Raw genomic sequence first — 10,689 nt, 5'->3', positions numbered from 1 at the left:
GACCAAATGGCACGAGTCCAGCTCAGAGGACTTAAAAGCCCTGGAATGTCACCATTAGGCCTCTTGAGCACTCCTCTCACTCAAGCCCACTCCATTTTCTCCAGAGTGTACTTGTCCTTTGCTAAATAAAATAGCTTTTTCTTTTTGTTCCTGACATGTCTCATCCAATTCTTTGTTCAAGACACCAAGAACCTGGGTCTAGCCAGTAGGACCTGGAATTTTCCCATAACAATATGCCTGGTGTAAAAAAATTATATATTTTTTCTCAATAGCCTGGTTGTTTACAATAAAGGCCAACATCTCAGGGCACGTGGTTCTGGAGGTTGGCACCTTCACTGTTGGTTTTAAACTTACAAGAATATTCTTTTGGTCCCTATAGCTATTGTAGCTGTAAAGACATACACTTGTTTGCCTTTTGTAAGCAGTCTTTTACAGAGGCAACTTTCGATCCATTTAGTTTTTTAGCATCCTCTCCATGCCAGTTAAAAGGCAAGCATCCCATTGTTTACAATGCACCTCATAGTTGAAAATTTTTGTTTGAGTGAAAAACATTCCCATGTGTTCAGTACAAATCATTTTTAGTAAGGTTTACCCATTTCTGCAGGAAATCATAGGTTTTGAGACTCCATGGGATCAGATGAACCAATTGTTCTCTGCCTTCCCAATACCCCACCTACCTGAGGTTTCCTACTGGGCTGAGTCCAGTTTCTGACAGACACAATTTGAAGGTGAACCCAGCCAGCTGCTGACCTGAAAAGCTAAGTTGGTCAAACTGGCTCATTATCTAAAGTATAACTTCTCCTTAAGCAAAAGTTACATTCTTATGATAAAATCTAAATACAGTTCTCTCTAAAGTTTCCCCCAACAGACAGCTTGCCCCTAGCAAACATCTTTTCCACAACTTTCCCTTCAGCAATTCTTAAAATCTCTTAACATGGTCAGTATGGAAACCACCTGTTATCTCTAAAATCATTAAAGTATACAATCCCATAGCTACACAGTGATTAGAGTTGATCAGATGGCCCTTTGCCAGGCTATCTGTAGGCTGTGGTGCCCTGCCCAAGGGCTTTTGCCCTATGCATGCATTACCTAAAAACCCTCTTCTAAAATCAAATGAGAATCAACATTATTTAATTAGAATTGATAAGATCCACTATCTGTGGTCTGTGGCCCCCTATCTGAGGGCTTTTGTCCTGTACATGCATTTACCTAAAAACCCTATTCTGAAATCAAATGAGAATCAAGATTCCTAACCCATAAACATTTCATCCTTATTCATTTATTAAAAAATTAGAAGCTGTCAAGGAGTCAGAGTCAATGGACTCAAGGACGTTCTCATGAAGAAAAATCAGCATTACTTCTGCTTGATGAGTCTGTTGGAACATGGAGCATAACAGTTTAGTCACTATAAGAAAACACAAGATACAGAAGACACTAATTCCGGCAATAACCCAAATTCTTATGTTTAAATTGGAAAAGCAATGGGTAGGATTAAGCCAATGGGCCAAATCATTTAAATGATTAATAGTAATCTTTTGAGTTTTTTCTTGAAGCAGTGTCATTTGCTATAGAAGTTTAATTATTAAGTTTTGAATATCTCCATGTAAATCAGAATGAAAATTTCCATGTAAAATCTTTGTACATTCTTTCATGTAGTGAAGGAATTAAAGTTTAGATTGAGATAGAAGTTCAGAGGTCAAATTTTGAAAAGAGCCATTCTTTGTGCCATTTGGATAGAATGAGAGCAGTCACTGCTGTAGCAGTTGTGGCTGTAGAGGCCACCCAAGAATCTCTTAGGGTGCACTCTCTAGAACAGAGGTGACTTGCTCCAGGGCAGAATTCCCCATCCATTGTCGTGTGAGGTTAACAGGTAACCAAGCTTCTGCTCTCTGTTTTAATGTAAACATACAAGAAATATTAAAATTAGAGATAATAAAGTATAGGGAGATGGCAAATATATGGATCAAAACTTAGTCAATTGTATCATTAGCTATCCAACATAATTTATTTTCTGTAGAATTATTTGAACAGCAAGAGACCCGATTAAAGTCCAGACCATTTCCAATAGCAATCCAGGGGTGAGAACCAACAGGAATGTTGGGTTTAGGATGAAATTTTTCCCATTTAGAATTTCCACTGACTCCTGCAGTTTGAATAAATATTTGATGTTTCACAGCTATAATACAATTAAAAGCTGTAAAAATATTATTTATATACCATTGTGGTTGAAAGGGAATGCAAAAGTTGCTAGCAGTGAACTGAGTGCTACAATTGATTCTGCAAACTTGTAATGGACCCGGAGACCTCCAGTGTCAGTGGTATCATTAGATGAAAGAGGAGGCTCCGAGTGACCCCAAGTAAGTAGCTCAAACATGGGAGGATTCAAAACGTGGGTCCAATAAACATTATTACTTATGGAAGGCTGAATAAAAAGGAAAAGCCCATATGTTATGAACGGGCATGTTACCTCTGGACCTTTGGAATTTATAGTTACGTGATTCTGGAGTTCTGGGATTGGATTTGTTCTCACGTGGTGCCACACGATAGGGGCTAATGGCCTTTGCTGGTATCCAAAGTCGGCCTGTAGGAAAAGAACAAAAGACCCCCTTCCCCATATGAACAATTTAACAGGTTCCAACTATTGTGGTCCCGTCGGCAGGCGGTGGCATGAAACCAAGGTTTTAGGTCTTTCCTCAGTGGGAATAAAATGTCATTCTATGGCTGTTAAAGTTTGAGAATTGCAGTTGTTGTTATTTTTAATTTAGAGTCAACAAGGCCTTACAGACCTTCTCATGAGGGGCCAAACCTTTCTCCATACGCCCCCTTTTTTGTTTATGTAGTTGAGATTAGAGGAGGCCATTAGCTCTTTTTACAATTGCCCGTCTGGTGGGGTTACATGGGATTCCTGTAACATGTTTAGTATTTTAATTATCATAAAATAATTGAAAGGCCTTAGGAGTATATGTGGGTTCATATTCAATTTTAATTTGAATTGGAAAAAGTACATTAAAGTCTGGATGAGCAATGAGAATGTCATCCATGTAATGAGAATCAAGGCACCTGGAAAAGCCATCCAAGCAGGGTGTAAGGCACGATCTGCAGCATCTTACTATTGATCATGCCTCGAGGGAGGACTTTCCATTGGTATCTTTGTAAAGGAGCCCCGGCATTAATGCTAGGGAGGGGAGATGCAAGTTTTTCCCTATCATTTTCATGCCAGGGAATGTTAAAAAAACAATCCTTTAAATCTATAATCTGGGCTTGAGCCTGAGGGTCCAGGCTTGAGCCTGAGGGTGAGTGTAAGTTCCCTCTCCAATTAACATATTTGTACCACAGTGGCTGGGACAGGAGTTGGCAGGGCAGTTTGGTCATAACTGAAAGTAGAACATTCCAGACAAATCCTTGGTAAAATAACCAGTGTTTCCAATTGTGTCCTGTTACAAGAAGAACAGATTCTTATTGAACTTATGTTAATAACTATATTGCCATAAAATGACAATATTCATGAATAGTTTTAAAATCGTGGAGGCAAGTAGTAATGTTTTAATTGTTAAAAGGAGCCAGCAAATGTTTCAAAATAAAGAAATAGTAAAAACCCATAATTTTTTTTAGTTAATTTAAAAATGTTTTTGTATTAATGGTGAAACCTTGATCTATAGCTTTGGCTTTAAAAATAAAATAAAAATGGGGGATATGTGGAATATACTAACATTAATAAAGCAAATGTATTTCACAGGGCCTAGCTTCCAAGGCCCTGTAGTTTCAGGTATAGCCTAAGTTTTTAGAATTACACATAGAAATGTTAAGCTTGTGAAAGACAGAAAACTTTCCCCAGGCTAAAGTCTCTGTTGTAGATAAAGAATTGTAAGACAGCAAAATTGCTGGCTCTAAGAACAGATGTCCTTGGTGCAGCTAAACCTAATGATTGTTGCCATGACAATTATCTTACTGTTCTTTTTATAACCACTTATGTTCCTTTTCTGTAACTTTCTGGACTGGAGAATAAATACTGAGAGAAAACCCAAGTTTGGGCTTATTTTCTGAGGAGGAATGTCTCTCTCTTGAGGGTTCCTGAAAATTAACCCCATAGGGGGCCGAGCCCGTGGCGCACTTGGTAGAGTGCTGCGCTGGCAGCGCGGCGACACTCCCGCCGCGGGTTCGGATCCTATATAGGACTGACCGGTGCACTCACTGGCTGAGTGCCGGTCACGAAAAAACGACAAAAAAAAAAAAAGAAAATTAAAAAAAAAAAAAAAATTAACCCCATAGGGGCCTCTCGCTGCTCAAAAGAAATGGGCTTTGAGTAATCCTTTGCATCTCTGTCACCCTGGGAGAGGTGACATTTTGCAGCTCCTTCCTTCATTTTGTTTCAGTTAGCATGTGTGATATTTTTGTTAGAGGTAGCATGTTTCAGTGAAGAGACAGAGGACCTCTGAGACACAGTGTTAGGTGCACACCTGGGGGCTGTGGGGTGGATGTGTGTGGAGGCAGGACTGGTAGGTGGAGAGGGCAGGAGATTGCAGGGGCCAGTGCCCATGGGTTTTCAGGAGTGCCCATTTCTTGCAGAGAGTCATCGTCTTCTAAAGCTGTCTGTTGTGCCTCCTTCACGGGTCACTGCAGTTCTCTTTAATGGGTCTTATTGGGAGGAAAGGAGAAAGAAACCTAAAAAGAGTGGCTTCTAGATAGAGTGTCTAGAAATGGAATCTGTGTGGAGAGGTTGACGTTCTTCGGGAATCTTAATATTGATAGATGTCCTAAACAGCAATGATTAAAGTATATGCATTCACTGCAACATGCACTGTCTCTACCAATTAGTGGAGGTTTGCAATATGGTAGAATTTGTGTGCACACACACGTACACACACACACTGGCATAAATATCTCAATGGCCTTGTTAATAAATATGAGAAATGGGATGAGCTCAAAAGTTGATTTTTTAAATGCAAATGAGAAAACGTCCCTCTATACCCTTCATTATTCTACTTAGGAAGGGTGGTAAATAAAGGCAGTATTAAATCCTCCTCGCACCACTGCAGCTTCTACTACTCTCAGGCAGAAGTCCTCTTGCAAAGCAATGTTCTCCTCACACTGTCTTAGAAAATGGTAGAAAACTTGTGGTAGACTCAATTAAACTAAAAATTCAAACTCTTTTTTTCAGGTCAAACTATACACCCATCTATCCCAGCTTAAATCTCTACTCATGTGAGAAGCAAGTGACAGAAATGGATTGTCACAGGTTATTGACAGAGATTTATAACTGACAATGATTTTTTTTAGCCATTTCTTGTGATGATTGTAAAAAATATGTTCTCAGAGTTGGGGGGATGGGGTGTTGTGTGTTCAATAAGCTCTTGGAGCTTTTTCTATGTGGATGATGGATATTTTTAAAAAAGCAATAAATAAGAATAAAAATAAAAAACATTGTCTCGTCTTCCTGATAATTTTACAAGAAAAACACATCACTATGGAAGCACAGTGAGGGGACGGGCCCAGGGAAGGAGCTGTCTCAACAATACTGTGCAGAAAAGATGTGCTTCCCGCAGACCTTAACCTGTGTGTAGATCTTATTTTCTATATTTAGATTCTTGTCCTGACACAGGGTTTCTTAAGGGTAATTGAGAAAAAACCATGTGTCAGGTAGACTTTAGTAGTTACACTTTTTTGGCCTGGCCGATTAGCTTAGTGGTTTTGGGCACAGGGTTATAACCCCAAAGTCAAGTGTTTGGATCCCCACGCCAGCCAGCTGCCCACAAAATCAAAAACAAACTGGTTATGCTTTTTAAATAAAAGTTTGTTGCTTTAACTTCTTTTTTATTTTTCTAATTAGAGTATCTTGTGTGTGTATCTGCTTATCCTGTTGTGTGTTTGTATGTGTGTGTAGTGGCTGGCTCTACTCATACTGTGTGTGTGTGGTGTGTGCCTGCCTCTCCTCACACTGCCATCATATGTATGTATACGTGTGGTGTGTATATGTATGTTGTGTGTGGTGTGTGGTGTGTGTGTGGTGTGCTTGGTGTGCTGTGTGCATCTGTATGTGTGGTGAGTGTTTGTGTGTGTGCAGTGTGCGTGCAAGTGTGTGGTGCATATGCGTGCATGGCATGTGTATGGTGTGTTAACATGGTGTGTGTCATGCATGTGTGTGATGTGTGTATATCTGTATGTGTGGTGAGTGCATGTGTATGAGTGGTGAGTGTGTGGTGCATGTGCAGTGTGCTTGTGTGTGTGTTCATGGTGTGTGTGTGGTGTGCATGTATGGTACATGTATCTGCGTGGTGTGTGTATGGTGTGTGTGGCGTGTGTGTGGTATGTGTGCATGGTGCATGTGTGGTGTTTGTGCATATCTGGTACATGTATGTGTGCATGGTGCGTTGAGTGTGTTGTGTGTGTCTTGTGTGCCCACCTCTGTTTGCACCCTCCTTGCTGGCTCTCCCACTGCACGGTGGTGGCCCCACAGTCATCAAAGATCATCAGTGTTCTGGCTGTGTCCCAGGCTATCTCACCTCCATCACAGGTGTTGTCCCCTCCTGTGTCTCCATGGCCCTGTCCTAACTGATTGGCTGTATTAGCACAGGCTGCCATTTTAAAGCTTTCATTCTCTTCTCTTGGTGTTTCTCTATTTTCACAGACCTCCAGACCTTGCTTGGAACACAGGTTTGCAGAGCTGCACTAACTCCTCGCATCTAGATGAGCCCATACCTATTAGATGGGTGTTCACAGGAGCTGATTGTGGGTTTCTGTAGAGAAGCAAGAACAGAATTTAATTCCTTTCCCCAGAACCACAGGAAGTCACAGGGGGGACCCATCCGCAGGCACCACAAGGTCATTAGCGCATGGCAGATGGGTCTTCTGATCCACATCCACAGGAGATCTCTGGCACCCCGAGATCTTTAGAGCATGATGGACAGAACTTCCCATCTGTGGGAGAGCAGCTGTCACCCGAGGTCTGTGGGGTTTTTTTAGCATCAGGTCAGTAAGGGGATCTGGACCATCGACCTTGGTGTTAACAGCACCAGGCTCTAAGCAAGTGAGTGAACCAGCCAGCCCATGGGATCTTTAGAGCATGGTGGGGGGATGGAGGGACCCTCCAATCCAGGAGAGACCAGCTGGCATCCTAAGGTCATCACAGTGTGGTGGACACCATGTGATCAGCATGCAGTAGGGACAGCCCCCCAGGTGGGAAGTGGCCCTAGGAAGGGGGCGTCTCTCTGAGGCCAGCCGTGTGTTTCACCCAGGCGTCCTCTGCCGAGACAGGCATTGTGAGCACGAGGACATTCAGACCCGGAGGTCCGAGTCTCAGGGTCTGGTGCGATGCCAGCATCACCTCTGTGCTTGGGCTGCCTTGCCATTCTCCCCGCTTTTTACCCTGAGAATTGCAGGATAGCTCTGTAGGGGGGTCTCACATGTCATACAGTGTCCTTTCTGATCTCATGACAATTTTTGACTTAAAGTGTGTTTTGCCTGATATAGTTATGGCCACCCCTGCTCTGATTTGGTTCCCATTTCCCGGACTGTCTTTTTTTATCATGTCACTTTTAGCCTATTTGTGTTCTTAGATTTAAAGTAACTCTCTGATAAACATCATTTTATTTCTAATTCTTTTAGCCAGTTTATGTCTTTTGATATAAAGTTCAATCCATGTATATTTACAGAAATTTCTGAAGTAGGTGGAGTCACTAGTGCCATTTTGTTCAGTGTTTTCTGTTCCCAGCAGCTGTTCTGTTCCTCTTTGTCTCTCACTGTCTTCCTTCTGTGTTGTTTGTTTCTGCAGTGACATGATTTGGTTTATGTTATTTCCTTTTGTGCATCTCTATATTTATTTTCTTTGTGGTTACCATGGGGATAACATAAAGCACCTAAAGGTAAACAATATATTTTATTAAGCTGGTAACAAGTTCAATTTCATACTATTTTTTTCTTTATACATCTTCTCTCAACTTTCTTAGTATTTCAAATAGCATATATTTGTATTCTTTACCTATTAACAGTTTTCTGCTTATTTTATGCTTTTCTCTTTCAATTCTAAAGCACGATTTAAAGTGTTTTATGCACCTTCATTATGATGTTACAGAATTCTATACACGCATATGGACGTACGTTTCCCAGAGAGCTACACATTCTTTGCATTTTTATATGATTTTGTGTTGCTTCTGCCATCATCCCCCCCAAAGGGGAGGGACCCCTTTAGCATTTTTTTAGGGCACATCTAGTTGTGATAAACTTTTTCAGTCTTTGTTTATCATGAAAATTATTTATTTTCTCTTCATTAGGAAGCACAGCTTCACTGGATACACTATTCTCGATTGGAAGATTTTGAAGCACTTTGACCACATCCCTCCACTCCTTTCTGGCTACAAGGTTTCTGCTGAGAAACTCACTGATGTCACATAGAAGCGCCCTCGTAGGTGGCACATCACTTTCCTCTTGCTCCTTTAAAACTCTGTCTGTGACTTTTGAAAATTTAATTTTAATGTCTCTGTGTTGATCCTAATTGGGGTTCATGGAGATATTCAATTTTGATGTCTGTTTTTTTCCTTAAATTTGAGAATTTCTCAGACATCATTTCTTTTTGTGTTCTTCAGCTTCACCACTTTTGTTTTTGTTTTTGTTTTACAGCTCGATCTCTTTGCTGATACTTTCTTTTTCTTGATTTTGTTTAGTTGTCTGTATTCCTATTTATAGTTCACTGGGCATCGTTAAGATGGTTATTTGGATTCTTTGTCAGGTAATTAATACATCTCCATTTTTTAGGGATGTGAAGATTTATTTGGGTCTTTTAATGCAGCTATGTTTCCCTGATTTTTTTCTTTTAATATTTCTTGTGATCTTCTAAGATTTAGGCATTCAGCAAGATCCACCTGGCACAACCTTTATGAAGTCGCTTTTTCTAGGAGAAGTCTGACACCAGTCAGCTGGATGAGAGATTCTGGGGACCTATCAAACCTGTTCTCATGATGTGTCTTTTCTGAAATTAAGAGTATTTTTTTTTTGTCTAAACAGACTGACTTATTTTTTTTTAATACTGTAATCTTTTGTAACATCTGTTGTCTGTGACCATTTATTAAGAGAAATTATCTAATTACATAAATGGATTTGAGAACTTTTACTTTTAGGCATTATTTGTTTCTGTTTCAGATGATTTGGCAAGTTTTGTTAGTTTTGCTTTGTTGGAGTATTTTTTAAAAATAATTATCCCTTATAAAATTAATTATTACTCATTATTTCATTATTTGGTCTGTAATTGATTTAGACTTTGTCTCTATTTAACCTTCCTGAAAAAAAGCAAGACATTTAAATGTATTATTCTTATCCTAAATGACTCTTAGGCTTTATTTTCCACTTACAAAGTTCTTCCCAATTATTTACATACAATTACCATGTTTTATTTCTGTTTTTATAATGTCATTTGTGTTTACATAAACCACTTGTTCATCAGTGATATATTTTTAAGACTGCATTTAAAGACTGATTTGATTTATATAAAATAATGATTTTAATCACTTTCTATTTTTGGACCTGTAATATTTGCCTATTGTATTATCATACCTAAAGGTGACAGCTTCCCTTTCGTATTAGTCCATTTTGGGTTGCTATAACAGGATTACTTGAGACTGGGTAATTTATAAGGAAAAGAGGTGTATTTGGCTTATGATTCTGGGACAGCTGCATCGGGCATGGGCCTCAGGCTGCTTCTACTCATGGTGAAAAGTAGCAGGCAGCTGGCAGGTACAAGCAGATCACATGGTGAGAGGAAGCGAGAGAGAGAGAGAGAGAGAGAGAGAGAAGGTGCCAGGGTCTTTTTAAACAGTGAGCTCTCCTGGGAACTAATACAGTGACAACTCACTCATTAATCCCCCCTCCCCAGGAAGAGCATTAATCCATTCATGAGGGACCTGCCCCCATGACTCAATCAGTTTCCAGCACTGCCACATTGGGGATCAGATTTCCATTGAATTTTGGTGGGACAACACATCCAAACTCCATCACTTTTTAAAAATTGTGGTAAAATACACATATTATTAAATTTACCATTTTATCACTTTTTAAGTGTATATTTTAGTGGCATTAAGGGCATTTACTTTGTTGTACAATTATCACCATTAATCTTCAGAACATTTTTCATCTTGCAAAAGTGAAACTCTACCTATTTAAAAAATAACTCCCAATGTTTCCTCCTCCTGTCTTTTGCAAACACCATTCTGCTTTCTGTCTCTATGCATTTGACTACTCTAGGTACCTCATACAAGTAGAATTATACAGCATTTGGATTTTTGTAACTTTTTTTACATGACATAATGGGCTTAAGGTTCATGAATGTTGTAAAATATGTCAGAATTTCCTTTCTTTTTAAAAATAAGTTGTATTCCATTGTATGTGTATATCACATTTTGTTTATTCATGTATACATCTGTGGATATTTAAACTGCTTCTACCTTTGACTAATTTGAAAAATGCTATGTCAACATGAATGTGTAAATATCTCTTCTAGTTCACACTTTTATTTACTTGGGCACATATGCAGAAATGGTATTGCTGGATCATAAGAAAAGTCTACTTTTCATTTTTTTGAGAAACCACCATACTGTTTTGTCTCCAGTCTGTACTGTCTTAAAATGATCCCCACAGAGCACAAAGTTTCCAGTCTGCCTATGTCCTCATCAACATACATTTTCTGTCTGGTTTTTAAAATTT

This window comes from Cynocephalus volans, chromosome 4, assembly GCF_027409185.1.
Source record: "Cynocephalus volans isolate mCynVol1 chromosome 4, mCynVol1.pri, whole genome shotgun sequence".
Taxonomy (NCBI): Eukaryota; Metazoa; Chordata; class Mammalia; order Dermoptera; family Cynocephalidae; genus Cynocephalus; species Cynocephalus volans.
The sequence above is the reverse complement of the archived record's forward strand: the minus strand, read 5'-3'. Positions refer to the sequence as shown.